Here is a 15,582-nt window from a genome sequence, read left to right as displayed (position 1 = left end):
TTTGCGCATTTTATTTTCAGGAATTCGTTAGTGCAACGTTATAACTTTTTATCTTGTGTTTTTATTTGAAAATTAGTATCATTCTTTACATATATGAGTTGAAAAGTGGTCTTTATTTCTCAAAATTATCATCTGTATTTTTAATGAGTAAACGAGTTGAAAAGGTGATTTTATGGCCTTATATGTAATTGGGTAAAATCAGTATGGTGCTCACGAAAGCATCGTTTCCCAGTATGGTAAACTTCTGCACAATACCGAAACAGAGTGAACATTCAAAGCTGCCATAACTTGTTTTGTTTTGTTGTTCTTTGACAGGGCATCAACGGCAACATTTAAACAGTTTAAATGTTTCATTTGTTTTCAAAAGTTGTATTACCCAATTAAAACTCCAACATGCAAAATAAAGAGAAATACATCATTGAAAAAAAATTATACATTACCTGAACCAAACCAGGAGCTATAGTTCTCCGATGCATAATAAACTCGAACTACAATTTTCTTTATTAGCCAACCCGCGTTCTTAGTTCCCCCGTTTCTATTATATATGTATAACAGTGGAATGGACCTTTTCCGAATGGACATACATTGCAAACATACATGTACTATCGACCAAAGTTTAGTATGTATCAAACAGTGGATTTTAATTTTAATTCTAAATTAATTTATGGGAAAAATGAAATATTTTTATTTTTTTTTAGATATTTAAATTTAAAAGTTCCATGGGATTTTACTTTGGAAAAATATATCCCACAAAAAACCTTCATGCAAACCCCATTTGTTTATGCGATAAAGCATATATACAGCAGCCCAGATAAAAACTTAACATGCCTAATGCCAATTGTCAACAAGTACCTGTTCATATATTCTAACAACTACGTAATTTCATTAGTTAGCCTAAATGAATTGTAACCTGCAAATTGCAATGGCAAAATCAATAAGCACTTTTTAAGATTGGTCAGCTAGGACAGTATAAGATGTTATGTTGCAAACAAATTATGTGATGGCAATGGAAGTTTTAAAACAACAAAAATATTTCAATCGCAAAACAATTTGGAAAAAAACACAAACAGCAAAATTTGCAATGTCATAATACAGCGTACAAATATGATATGCGGTTCTAGATGACGAACTCGTGTATTATGAGAGCGAGTTTGACACCCAAAAATCTACAATCCTTCATTTCGTGTATTATACATGTACTTACAGCAATTGGATTCTTTAATGCTTAGGTAATGCTTAGCGAACTGATTCACGACCAAATAATTAGATTATCGGACAACTAGCAACACGAGAAACAATTTAGAAATGCATGATTTAGTCCTAAAGGTGTTACAGAGCATGATGTCCGGAGAATGAAAACTCCCTCAAAAAGTTTTGGATGGAACAATAATGGTGGTTTTGAAAAAATAGTTTGAACAGTTAAAGTGCTACTCTACCCGGGTATCATGATTTTAACAAAGTTAAATCTGCACTACTTGAGAATGCGTCTACACAAGTAACAGTATTCTGGCCGATTGGTGTTTGATAAGGTTTTTAACAAATTTTCTTTGTATTCCTATATTAAAATTTAACCCCCTCATTGAGGCATACTCCTACACAGGGAACGTGGCTGGCACGATTTTCATGCGTGTTACTTTTCGTTAGAAAATCATGCAAAAATCCGATGAAAAGTTTCTCATGCAAATAAGTTCTCATGATATTTGCATGAAAATTGTATAATTTTAATGCGATTTTTTGGGGCATGTTTTACATGCAATAAGATATTTAGTGTCAAAATTATATAAAAGTATGCTAAATTCACATGAAAATTGCATGTTTTTTCATATAAAAATTATTTATGACAAATCAATCCATAACACTTTTAAAACATTCTTTCATTCATATATATTTACTTAGTAGCATTTTTTCAAACAATTATTGTTATAAATTTAACATTATGGCAATAAAAAAAATATCATGTGTTGGACTTAATAGAGATATAAATCAAAAGTTAACTTTACATTTTATCAGAATATACATGTGTTCATTACTTTTTTATGTCTTTGTTCATGTAAACATGTAAAACTTTGTCATAACAGTAGTCATTCTCCCCACTGAGTTAAATCCCCATTTTTAGAAGGTTGGTAAACATTAGGATTTTATTATATGTATGGTTCATAGTAATTGGATTGGTAATCATTGTAGATACATACTTTAAGTCTTATGTATTTTAAGTACAATTAAAGAGTTTGCGTGTACATGTATCAAACCTTTCAAATGCAGTTACTGAATTATATATAGTTAAATGTACAGCTAAGAGATGCATTTATTTATAGGCTAGACAATGAAAATTCGCTTAAAAATCTTAACAATGTGATACACGTTTTCCATGATTCCAAGTGAGAAATGCACAGACCTGTCATACTATTTCAGAAGGAAGGAGATTAACATTAGCAGTACTTAACCTGTAGGCATCATTAGTATTATAACCATAAAACTGTGTTTACTTTTAGAAAAATCATTGTTAAAGTACATGTACATATGTATTGTCATTTTAAAGACAAAAACTATTACATACTAATCACCGCTTTAAAATTATTTCTCTTGTTTTTGACTGAACCCCCACATGTATGTGGGTTTATTCCCCACATTCAATACTACAGTATAAAATAAAGGTGGCTAGAGCCTCAGGAATCTGGAATTCCTTATAACATATTATAAAAAACTACATTTAGTGTTATAATTTTCGAGCGTAACCAAAATCTCATTTAATCCTATCAGCATATTCTGACTCTATAAACTGAGCTGATATATTGTCCCATTCACGTATATTATCCTCACTTGGATGATCAAGCCACTCAATGGGTTTTAAAAAGTTTATAAGACATTGCAAGTCATATTTATAGCAGTGTTTTGTAGCAAAACACATCGTCGTTTTTTGTAGTTTTCACCAAACCTGATTAAAAAACAGTCTATGTACAGGTCAACAAAAGCTTACTATGTTACTGCTAAAGATTCTTCAATAACTAGTGATTTCTGAACGCAGATAAACGACAAAAAAAATTGAAATCGGAAAAAAAATTTCCTACAGCGAGAAATTTCACATTCTACTTATTATGCACTTTTGTTTAATAAGCAGCGCTAGGTCCGACAAATATTTTGTTGGGTGTTGCCTAACATACACTTAGTTGAATTCTGTGCAAAGGTATTGGAGTTTCGTTTACACCCTCAATCCCTGGGGGGGGGGGGGGGGGGGGGGGTAAAATACAATACTCCACCGCAAGTTATTAAGTGGAGTATAATAAAAAGAAGTATTTAACGAAATCCAGTAACTGTTCACACATTTTTTTATCTTTATCGTGTTACATTATTGCATCTATTCGCTGTATTTATTAAAGAATAGATTATTCAATGATGAAAATGAATGCGAACAATACAAAAGAACAAATCAACAATGCTTTCTCTTTTTCTTTTTTTTTCTTTTTTTTTGGGGGGGGGGGGGGGTGACCATTTTAATTTCATTAAGTTGATCAAAGGTATGAACATAAAAACCAAAATCAAAACTTTAGTGCTCTCTTGATTTCTATAGTTCGATATAATTTGCAATGTTGTTTCTTTTTGCACTTTACCTCCGTATTGATCTTTTCCTCTGTTGAGTATTCTGACAGTTTTGATGTTATACGCAGCCTGCAGATCCACCCTCCACCAGGGATTGGTGTCGCCATCATCTGTGACTGTACACTTGTCTAGAAGATGATTTGTTCCTCTGTTGCCATCCACTGCATACGCGGCGTTATAGTAAGATTTTGTTGATGACTGTGTGGCAGGTTTACCTAATGCAATGTTCGGCAGAACTGTCAACGATATTACAATAAATAATAATATTTGCATGATAAAGATATGAGGATACCATGAAATAGCAGTGACAGTTGATATTAACTAAACTGTAAATGTAATATCTAAGCAATGTATTGTCACATTGGGCCCATATATTGAATAGTACGACGACGACTGTTTGGCATATTTACCTAATGCGAAGGTCGGAAGAACTATCGACAATTATACAGAGAAAAATGTCGATGTCTAGTGATTACGTAACGAAAATACAATACAATTTAAATATGGAATGAAGAAACAGTTTGTTAATCAAAAATGAAGGCGATCTGCAAAATTTTGTTTCATTTCATTTCTTTGGAGATATTCCGCTATAGACTTAATATGAAGTCTTTCATAAATGACTTCATATTAAATATGATTTTAGACATTATTAAAATACACATACAAAATTATTTAGCATCAAAACTATGTCAACATCTATTTTACAATTTACTGCCATTAGAGTGAAAACTTTATGAATCTGGGTTTTTTTTAATGGAGGGTAATCGTGTTCAAATATCCAGATATGTAAACTTGTTAATCCGAATATGCAATCATGTTGGTGTGTGAGCCTGAGTATGAATGAGTGTAATTTTGATCATGTCACCTATTAAACACAGGAATAAACACTTTAGAGTTGACCGCGCAGGCCTTCAATCGAATGTTTCCTACAGATGCTTAATTGCAGCTGTAAAATGCTGTCTGTTATTTACATGTAACCTGCCACTATAATACACACTTTCCATCTGTAGTCTCTGCATTTGTATATCAGTTTTCCGAAATAGCATGGCTGACATGTTACAAATCAACAAATGTAAAGTCTACAAGTTTGTCGAATATTGACATGATCATATTTGGAAACAGTGACGTCAACGATAGGAGGCTAGGTGCAGGTAAAGGCATGCTGTTATCGCCGGAATGGGGACAGAATAAATAAAATAAATTATATATTACGTAGGCCTATAATTGGTATTATCTCTGGATAACATCCTGTCTTGGGAAGTATGATTTTTCGGAAAAATAAATAATGAGCTTGGTGTACATTTTGACAAGAGAATGTATAAAAAAAATGCGAGTAAAGAATTCGATCGGCTTCAGATATCTTCTAAGAACTAGAAAAAACCACATATAATGACTTTGTTTGAATATACATGTATATAGATATAAAAACATGCAACAAATTGTTAAAGTCTAGAGCTAGGTCTAATTAAGAAAATATCTCCAAAAGCTTCTAATCGCTACCACAAAGTTCGGAGAAGACCCCCCCCCCTCGAAAAATTACACGGAGTCGGCCAACTAGTCAATTAAATAACTTAGTTGCAAAGTACTCAACAAGCAAAACAAACTATTTAAAGACATTGGTTTTAAATTTTGATTACTATGAGAAATAATAAGCAAACCCCCTCTTTGAAAAATAAATAAAAATTCCAAAGTTAAGGTTAACTGTCGTGATATTAAAAATGTGTATGAATTATTTTTAAAAATGATTCATTTTGCATTGTTAGCAATACATAGGGGAAAAGCGTATTTTGCTGGTGAATATTGGCATTTTTTTTTATTTCAAGCAATTAATACGGGAAAAGAGTATGACGTTCTGAATGTCAGTTCGATACAGACTCACTTATTGATGTTTTTTGATAAAAAAAATTCCGGAGAGCTATTATAATACAACTTTACAGCCACTTGTGAACATGAACTGTTTACCATAAAGCAGCTACTTAATTTTGAAAAAATATCGTCAAAACAGTATATATTTTAAAATATCTTATAATTAAAACTCTACCAGTTCATATACGCTCTAATTCATCTGACCAACCCCGTGCCATACTTTTAGAAATCCAATTTCCGAAGAAAACAAAATCATCATTACAGAAACGTAAACATGCTAGTAGTAGTATACCCTGACTTAGAGCTTTAATTAACTAATATAAAACTTTTATAAAACCCTGACTCTTTTTTTTTTTTTTTTTTTTTTACAGTTTTAGATTCTTTTATTTTCTATCTTTCACTTGCACAATAAAATCATTTTGATATTTAAAAAAGTATAAATACATATATATATATATATATATATATATATATATATATATATATATATATATATATATATATATATATATATCATATGGGCATTTTCACCCTTGTAAACAATTTCTATTTTTAAACATTTATTTCATATTTTATAATATCTGGCTCATGATTGCCGACACGATCCAAACTTTGCTGTGCATTCCATTACATGTCATTTTCTTTACCTATTGTCCGAAATATTTGCTTACTTACTATGAAGAGTATACATTCTTTTACTATAGATAGCTTTTTCTTTGAACACTTGTGAAATCAATTAGTGTCACTCTAATCAAATGAAGCCGATTTATTTAGAGTAACTCGTTGAACAAACTTAATTCGCACCTATGTCATTTTCGTTTTTCTTCGGTTTAGAAGCTAAAAGCCGAAGGGTAAATTGTCCTTTTGATGTCAGCTTTCAAGCCAATTGCTTTTCACACTTTGTTTTTACAATTGTTGACAAGATTAACTCAGGGCCGGACAGGGGACGCTAGCTTGCTTTGTCCGATCACTCTTTTTTTGGACGGCAAGAAATAAACATCAAACTTATATTCAACGTCTCCTGTCCTATTTTCAGGATCAACTTGTTACGTCACATATCAAAGTTAAAAATATCACCCGAAACTTGGTGATAAAGTGGTGGACTATATCCGACGTTCCCAGATGAAAAAGAACAGACCAATTAATTACACCATCAAGACAAGACAAGTAACTGCTACAGAGTAACAATCCTATCTCCAAATTGAAGAGACTTCATCAACTGAAACTGAGGAGCAAACAGCAACACATCCAAGGGAATCTATCCCTGATTCAGAGGAACAGACAACCCCACCTGAAACTTCAGCTGACGAAAATAATAATAAACTAGACACGATCTCGTTGCGAGCAACGAGGAGGTCTTCCGTTCGATTTTTAGAATGAAATAAGACATCATCGACTTTGATTTACAACAACAAAACATGTTATGGAAAAAGGAATGAAGTGGTAATGCTTTATTGTATCGCTTTTTATAAGTTCTTTTACATTGCTTTAAATACATGTACTTGCATTTCTTTCAGTTAAGATAGAAAAGATCAAACTTGTTTACCTCTGGTCCCTAAAAACCCTAATTGGGTAACGCAAGAGAAAATCATTATATTGTTAGGATATATAAACGTATTATACCTAATCTAGCTTTAATAACCTTTCACAAAACTGCTCTCATTAAAGGGCTATAGATTAAAGATTTAAGAGCTCTTTGATACCCTAATTTAAGGGGCCAGTCCCTTTTTCTTGGATTCAAATCAAAGGACATTTAATTCTGGACACATTTTGTCAACAAGTGCTTAGAAATTCGTTACCGTTTTGGAGATATATGAGAAAGAAGGTTTTAGGGGCCGATCCCTTATCTCTTTATAGGGGCCGTTTGACGAAATGTTGAAGGTTGTATATTGTTAAGAACATCATTTTAAACAATTTTTCTTCTGTACTGCATTACAAAATATTTTTCCTTTCTGAGATATGGGTGATCAAAATTTGGGTTTTTTGGTCCCTAAAAACCCCTAATTACAAATCACATGACAAAACCATTACATTGCTTGGATACAAAACTGTAGGATAAACACATTTGCTTCTTTAGCATTTCACAAAATATCCCTCAATAAAGGGTTATAGATAAAAGACTTTAGAGCCTTTTAATCCCCTAATTAAAGGGCCAGCCCCTTTTTCTTGATTTCAAATGAAAAGTTATTTAATTCTAAACAAATTATGTTCAACAAGTGTTTAGAAATTCAATTCGTTACCGTTCTGGAGATACATGAGAAAGAAGGTTTTAGGGGCCGATCTCTTACCTCCTTATAGGGGTCGTTTAACGAAATTTTGAAGGTTACATATTGTTACATGTAAGAACATCATTTTAAACAACTTTTCTTCTGTTCTGCATTACAAAATATTTTTCCTTTCTGAGATATAGATGATCAAAATTTTGGACTTTCGGCCCCTAAAAACCCTTAATTACGTAACACATGATAAAATCATTACATTGCTTGAATACATAACTGTAAGATAAACACATTTGCTTCTATAACATTTCACAAAATATCTCTCAGTAAAGGGCTACAGATTAAAGACTTTAGAGCCCTTTGGTCCTCTAATTTGAGGATTCAGCCCCATTTTCTTGATATCAAATAAAAGGTCATTTAATTATGAACACATTTTGTTCAACAAGTGTTTAGAAATTCGTTACTGTTTTGAAGATACATGAGAAAGAAGGTTTTAGGGGCCGGTCCATTATCTCATTTTAGGGGCCGTTTAACGAAATTTTGACGGTTGCATTTTGTTGAGAACATCATTTTAAACAACTTTTCTTCTGTACTGCATTACAAAATATTATTCCTTTCAGAGATATGGGTGATCAAAATTTTGGACTTTTGGCCCCTAAAAACCCTTAATTACGTAACACATGATAAAATCATTACATTGCTTGAATACATAACTGTAAGATAAACACATTTGCTTCCATAACATTTCACAAAATATCTCTCAGTAAACGGCTACAGATTAAAGACTTTTGAGCCCTTTGGTTCCCTAATTTGAGGGGCCAGCCCCTTTTTGTTGATATCAAATAAAAGGTCATTTAATTATGAACACATTTTGTTCAACAAGTGTTTAGAAATTCAATTCGTTACCGTTTTGGAGATATATGAGAAAGTAGGTTTTAGGGGCCGGTTCCTTATCTTCATTTAGGGGCCGTTTAACGAAATTTTGTGGGTTGCATATTGTTAAGAACATCATTTTGAACAGCTTTTCTTCTGTACTGCATTACAAAAAATTTTTCCTTTCTGAGATATAGGTGATCGAAATTTTGGACTTTTGGCCCCTAAAAACCCTTAATTACGTAATACATAACAAAATCAATACATTGCCTTGATACATAACTGTGAGATAAACATATTTGCTTCTATAACATTTCACAAAATATCTCTCAGTAAAGAGCTACAGATTAAAGACTTTAGAGCCTTTTTGTCCCCTTATTTGAGGGGCCAGCCCCTTTTTCTTGATTTTAAAGAAAAGGACTTGTAAATAGAAACTTTTTTTACATTACATGTCTTAACAAAATATTTTTCAGAAACAAGATAATCAAAGAAAACCAGAAAAAATTACGATGTTTTTTCCATCTCAATTTTCGGGTCCAGGCGAGCTTCGGCCCCTTTCAAGCCAGATCAAAATGAAAATAAAATTACAAATCTACAATCTTTCGTCTACTATCCCTAAAAGTTTGAACTCAATATCTTTTATAGTTTAGGAGAACGTAGAGGGACAAGCCACCCCTCTGAAAATTGCTAAAACGTCAATTTCTCAAAAACGTAAGTGACGTCATCAATATAATAAAAAACCTATAAGGTTTAGATCATTATCTATCAGATCTGAAAGTTTCATGAAAATCGGTCGAGCCGTTTCTGAGAAATTGCGTGCACAAAATTTGTAAGAAAAAAAAGAAAAATAATAATAATAACTAGACACGATCTCGTTGCGAGCAACGAGGAGGTCTTCCGTCTGATTTTAGAAATTGAGATTTATGTTTGATCTTGATTTTGTTATTTAACAGCTATACATGATTTAAAACAGGAAAAGAGGATCTTCATTTTAAGTGCCTGATACTATTTTGTTTCAGGTGTAAGAGTTTTGTTCAACAAGTGTTTAGAAATTCGTCACCGTTCTTGAGATATCTCAGAAAGAATATTTTAGGGGCCGGACCTTATCTCCTTATTGGGGCCGCTGAACAAAAAATGTAAGGTTGCATGTTATTAGGTACATTATTTTGAGCATCTTTTCTTTTATACTGCATTTCAAAATATTTTTTCTTTTTGAGATATAGGTTATCACATTTTTGGACTTTTCACCCCTAAAAATCCTTAATTACGTAACACATGAGAAAGATCATTATAATGTTAGGCTACATAACTGTTAGATAAACATATTTGCTTCTATAATCTATTACGAAATACCCCTCGGTAAAGAACTATAGGAAAAAGACTTTAAAGCCCTCTAGGTACCTTATATTAGGGGCCAGCCCCTTTTTCATGGTATCAAATGAAAGGTCATTTAATTATAAAGACATTTTGTTCAACAAGTGTTCAGAAATTCGTTACCATTCTTGAGATATCTCGGAAAGAATATTTTAGGGGCCGGTCCCTTATCTCCTTATTGGGGCCGCTGAACCAAATTTTTTAGGCTGCATGTTGTTAAGGACATCATTTTGAGCATCTTTTCTTTTATACAGCATTTCAACATAGTTTTCCTTTTTGAGATATAGGTGAGCAAAGTTTTGGACTTTTGACCCCTAAAAACCCCTAATTACGTAACATATGAGAAAATCGTTATACTGCTTGGCTTCATAACTGTAAGATAAACATATTTTCTTCTATAATTTATTACAAAATATCCCTCAGTGAAGAACTATAGTAAAAATACGTTAGAGCCCTCTAGGTCCCTAATATTAGGGGCCAGCCCCTTTTTCTTGGTATCAAATGAAAGGTCATTTAATTATAAAGACATTTTGTTCAACAAGTGTTCAGAAATTTGTTACCATTCTTGAGATATCTGAGAAAGAATGTTTTAGGGGCCGGTCCCTTATCTCCTTATTGGGGCCGCTGAACCAAATTGTTTAGGTTGCATGGTGTTAAGTACATCATTTTGAGCATCTTTTCTTTTATACTGCATTTCAAAATATTTTTCCGTTTTGAGATATAGGTGTTCAAAGTTTTGGACTTCTGACCCCTAAAAATCCCTAATTACGTAACATATGATAAAATCGTTATGCTGCTTGGCTTTATATCTTTAAGATAAACATATTTGCTTCTATAATTTATTAAAAAATATCCCTCGGTAAAGAGTTATGGGTAAAAGACTTTAGAGCCCTCTAGGTCCCTTATTTGAGGGGCCAGCCCCTTTTTCCTGATATCAGCAGAAAGGTCTTGTAAATATAAACTTTTTTTACATTACATGTTTTAACAAAATATTTTCCAGAAAAGAGATAAAGAGAGAAAAGCACAAAAATTCACGACGCTTTTTTAATGTCAATTTTCGAGCCATAGCGAGCTTTGGCGCCAGTAGTGCTAAACATACAAAACAACAATCATGCAAAACTTCAATATTTCGTTTACCAACCGTAGAAATTTGAGCTTAATATCTCTTATAGTTTAGGAGAACAACAGAAGACAAAATACCCATATAAAAATAAGAAAAATCTCAATATCTCAAAAACGCATTTGACGTCATCAATACAAAAAATTTCCAATCAAGTTCAGACCACTATCTATCACATCCTAAAATTTGATTGAGATCGGCCGAGCCGTTTCTGAGAAATCGCGTGCACAAAAAAAGGAAGAAAAAAAAAATAATAACTAGACACGATCTCGTTGCAAGCAACGAGGAGGTCTTCCGTCCGAATTTTAGAACGGATTTGACGTCATGGACTTAACTTTTGACAACAAAACATGATCTGGAAATAGTAGTTGAGTACTAATGATTTCCTGTAATGCTTTATAAGTTCTCTTACGTTGCTAATGCTTGCAATTCTTTCAATTGAGATAGAAAAGATTAAACGTTTTACCTCTGGCCCCTAAAATCCCTTATTAGGTAACGCATGAGAAGATCATTAAATTGTTAGGTTAAATAAAAAAAATTCAAACTGCGTAATTTTTTCAGAGTACGTTGCATACCTTATTTTGCTTTTGGAACCTATTAAAAACATCTCTCAGTAAATGACTATATAGATAAAAAGACTTTTGGCCCATCTTGATCCCTAATTTGAAGGGTCAGTCCCTTTTACTTGATATCAAATGAAAGGTCTTTTAATTTGAAATATATTTTGTTCAACACGTGTTTAAATATTTGTTACCGTTCCTGAGATATACGGGAAAGAAAGTTTTAGGGACCAATTCATTATCACATTATAGGGGCCGTTTAACGACATTTTGAAGGTTGAATATTGTTTAGTACATCGTTTTGAGCATCTTTTCATCTATACTGCATTTCAAAAGATATTTCATTTCTGATATATTGGTGTTTAAATGTTGAACATTTGACCTCTGAAAACCTCTGATTACGTACGCATGATAAAATCATTACATTGCTTGGATACATAACTGTAGATGTAAGATAACATTTCTGCTTTTATGACCCTTCACAAAATATCTCTCAGTAAACAGCTATAGATAACAGACTTTAGAGCCCTCTGGTCCCTTAATTTGAGAGGCAAGTCCCCTTTTCTTGATATCAAATGAAATGTCAAATATCAAATGAATATATTGGTGATCAAAATTTTCAACGTTTGACCCCTAAAAATCTAATTACCTCATTACGTAACACATGATAAAATCAATAGATTTCTTCGAAACATAACAGTTAACAGTTGAGATCGACTCAAATTTTTAAATTTCTTACCTCACGTTATTTTAAATGACAACATGTGTGAATAGAATTAGAGATCACTTAGGAGAAATAAACAAGTGTTGAAAATAATTCATGCCCAGGATCATGCACATGACAAATAAAGTGTCTTACACATGTAAATCTTAATGTTAAAGCTGCTTGGTCCGATTTTTGATAAAATATTTGTACGCTTTTAAACGAGGGTTATGCTAAGTATGTGTGTAATGATATACGTTGCATTAGTTTTCCTGGTCAATTAAGCCTTATTTCAATGGAAAAAAAATATACATGTTGAAACTTGTTGAATCCGGATGTTGTGTATTATTAAAAAATATTGTGCAATCCGGATCTTGTCTTTTCCGGCCGCGATGCTTAAAATTAGTGAGAGTTATCTCCCGTAGTCCGGTCACTTATCGATCGATCGGCCTTCTGCGAGATAATTAATGCTCAATTATCGACAATTGTTTCTGTCGTAGCTATTGATTTAAATAACTGTGAATAAAGATCCAAACTAGCAGCTCATTTCAGTTTATACCGTTAAGTCATAATTAATAATAAGTTATAAATAAATACGCATTTTTTCCAAAATTAGATAGGTAGATAATAGTTCACTCCATTTTTTTAAGGCCGTGATTCAGGATACCGTGGGAGTAAGACTGCCGATATCGTTTGTTATCCCCGTTGTATGGGTACACGTACAAAGTTGCATATTCACTGTCGTGTATCCGCGCCGGTAGTGACATGTTTGGATAACGTGAAAATGGCGTATCCATTGCAAAAACAATGAGTGTTGTGTCCTTTTTTCTATCGACAACGAGGTAAATATTAATTAAAATATCGTAATAGTCGTTTATATTTTTCTGAAGGTTTTGCAGTTGAAAAGAGTGTGCGTTATTTTTGTTCATCGTTAATAAAAACGACTTATTTGTAGAAAAATCGATCGTTAACGTGTCATTTTAACGCTAAAACCAAGAACTATTACTAGATAACGTAGAAAATATAACACATACTAAAAATCTGAAGCAGCCAAAATTTATTTAAAACATTAAAGTAACCAAATAAAATCAAACCGATGTTTTTTTAATACATTAATATGTATAAAAATAGCAATAACTTCATGCACCTGCTAAAGAAGTAGTACGGTTTGGATAAATAAATTATTCCGGTTTGGATGCTAAAATATAAATTGTGCAAATGGTACGGTTTGAATAATTTTAAGTTATAGCATTTTTGATATTTTAGACATAAAGAGAGCAGTTTGCATTTTATCGGTGTGCAACCGAAGATACATCTTTTTAAAAAATATTGGGTCATTCAATTACACAGCATGCAAAAGATGTATTTTAAGTCAGGTAAAAAGAACATAATGTACAGACGATGAATTTTTCTTTCCTGTCCGACATTTTTATAAATGTGATGAAACCAAAATACTTCCACATGTTCGAAGGGAACTAAAACTGGATGACTAGGTTCATTTCTTTAGACAAGCATGTTTTTTTCCTCTGATTAAATGGTATACAAATGTATTAAGTACATGTATACAATTGATCAGAAATTGACTATTTAACAAATAAGGAATCATTCTTTGATCGAATATCATGAGTTGATTATTTTGGTCGGGGCGTGGTCAAACCCAATAAAGCTCGAAACGAAATTACACCTCACAATATCGAAAGAATGATTTCTTATTACTTATATTAATTTAATTCAAAGCAATTGTACTTTTAAATATTTGAATAAGCAAACGTCATTTGAATTTACTGGACTGAATATGAACAAATTGATACTTAGTGTTATCACATGAAAAAAAAACACTGAAAACTGTAAATATAGTTATATCAAGTTTTTTTTACTAACATTTCAAAAGACTACTTTCTTTAATTTTAAATTATAAAGAAAATATGAGTTGAAACATGAGGAACACAAAAAATGTTAAAAAAAAAAAAAAAAGGTTTCACCTTTAACCTGAAAAGCAATACATCATATTAACTATGCATATCGCGACATTTGAATTTCATCGCTTTCAAACTCACGAATTAACCAGATTATTTTATGAAAACGATAATAAACTTCATTTTTAATGAGTATAGAAACTTTTTATTTTAAAAAATCCGAAAATTGAAAAACATGCGATATGTCCTTTAACAGACAACTATCTACTACTTTTATGGCAAGCGACTATATGATGTGTTTTTTAGTTATTCTGAAATGATATTTATAATCGTGAAGTAAGTTGAACGGAGAACGTGCTTGGTAATAATACTATGAAAGTGAGCCTCGTTTTCATTCAATACCAAGCCTGTACATCGCTAGACAAAGACATTTCTACAATTATTATGATTATACAACAGACTTAACATATTTGTAAAGCACTCTGTATGCCATTTTTATAAGCCAATTGCAAGTTACTTGGAGCGTGTGTAAAATTTAAATTCAAATTACGGTATAGTAAGTTTTGTTGGCTTAAATGCACAAGTCTTTAACGTGTATGTTTATTTTTTTAAACAATGTGACTTTATATGTCTATCACATGATAATATCCATAATATTGAAAGCATGCTTTTCAATGAGGGCATGTATATCGCACAGTAGCGATGATATATCCCCTTCGCGAGGGGAAATTAAAGGAACTGTTTACACTCACATATTAATTACATCCAAACCGTATCAGATGCGTATCCAAACCGTTCTGTTTTGAAAAACAAGGTCATCCAAACCTGTTCCGTTGTTCAAAATTAATCGACATAAACTGCTTATTTACATAATTTTAACATAAACTTCGTAGAACTTTAAAGATTTTATACACTTTTAAATAGATCTGACGATCTTTTTCATGTAAAAGTAGACAATATAAGCCTTAAATAACGCGAAAACTTTTCAAGAAGCAAACGGAACCACCATTTTCACTTTATCCAAACACGTCACTACCGGCGCGGATACACGACAGTGATATTATTCTGTCAAAATTCTCAATTTTTTATATATAAAATTCTCATTTATATATAAATATTAATCTATTGTTTCCTGCATAATAACAGTTCTTGCCATTAGTTAGTTTAGCCCACTGTTGACTTGTTAATGATTTTTAACAATTTCCGGTTAAGAATTTTCAGGTTAATCGGATGTTTGAGAAATTATCAATTACGATGATTTGATTGAAAAAGCATTTCCATCGTATGTATTCAGTTATGGATTTATTGCCCCCCCCCCCCCCCCAAAAAAAATGAAAATGAAAATAGGTACCGT

At 32.1% G+C, this 15,582-nt stretch overlaps 1 pseudogene; it reads right to left on the bottom strand.

Annotated features, from left to right (window-relative positions):
* Positions 1-15,582, bottom strand: part of LOC128174709 (uncharacterized) — a 115,746-nt pseudogene that overhangs the window by 1,256 nt on the left and 98,908 nt on the right.

This window comes from Crassostrea angulata, chromosome 2 (assembly GCF_025612915.1).
Source record: "Crassostrea angulata isolate pt1a10 chromosome 2, ASM2561291v2, whole genome shotgun sequence".
NCBI lineage: Eukaryota > Metazoa > Mollusca > Bivalvia > Ostreida > Ostreidae > Magallana > Magallana angulata.
This window is presented reverse-complemented; position numbering and strand designations above follow the sequence as displayed.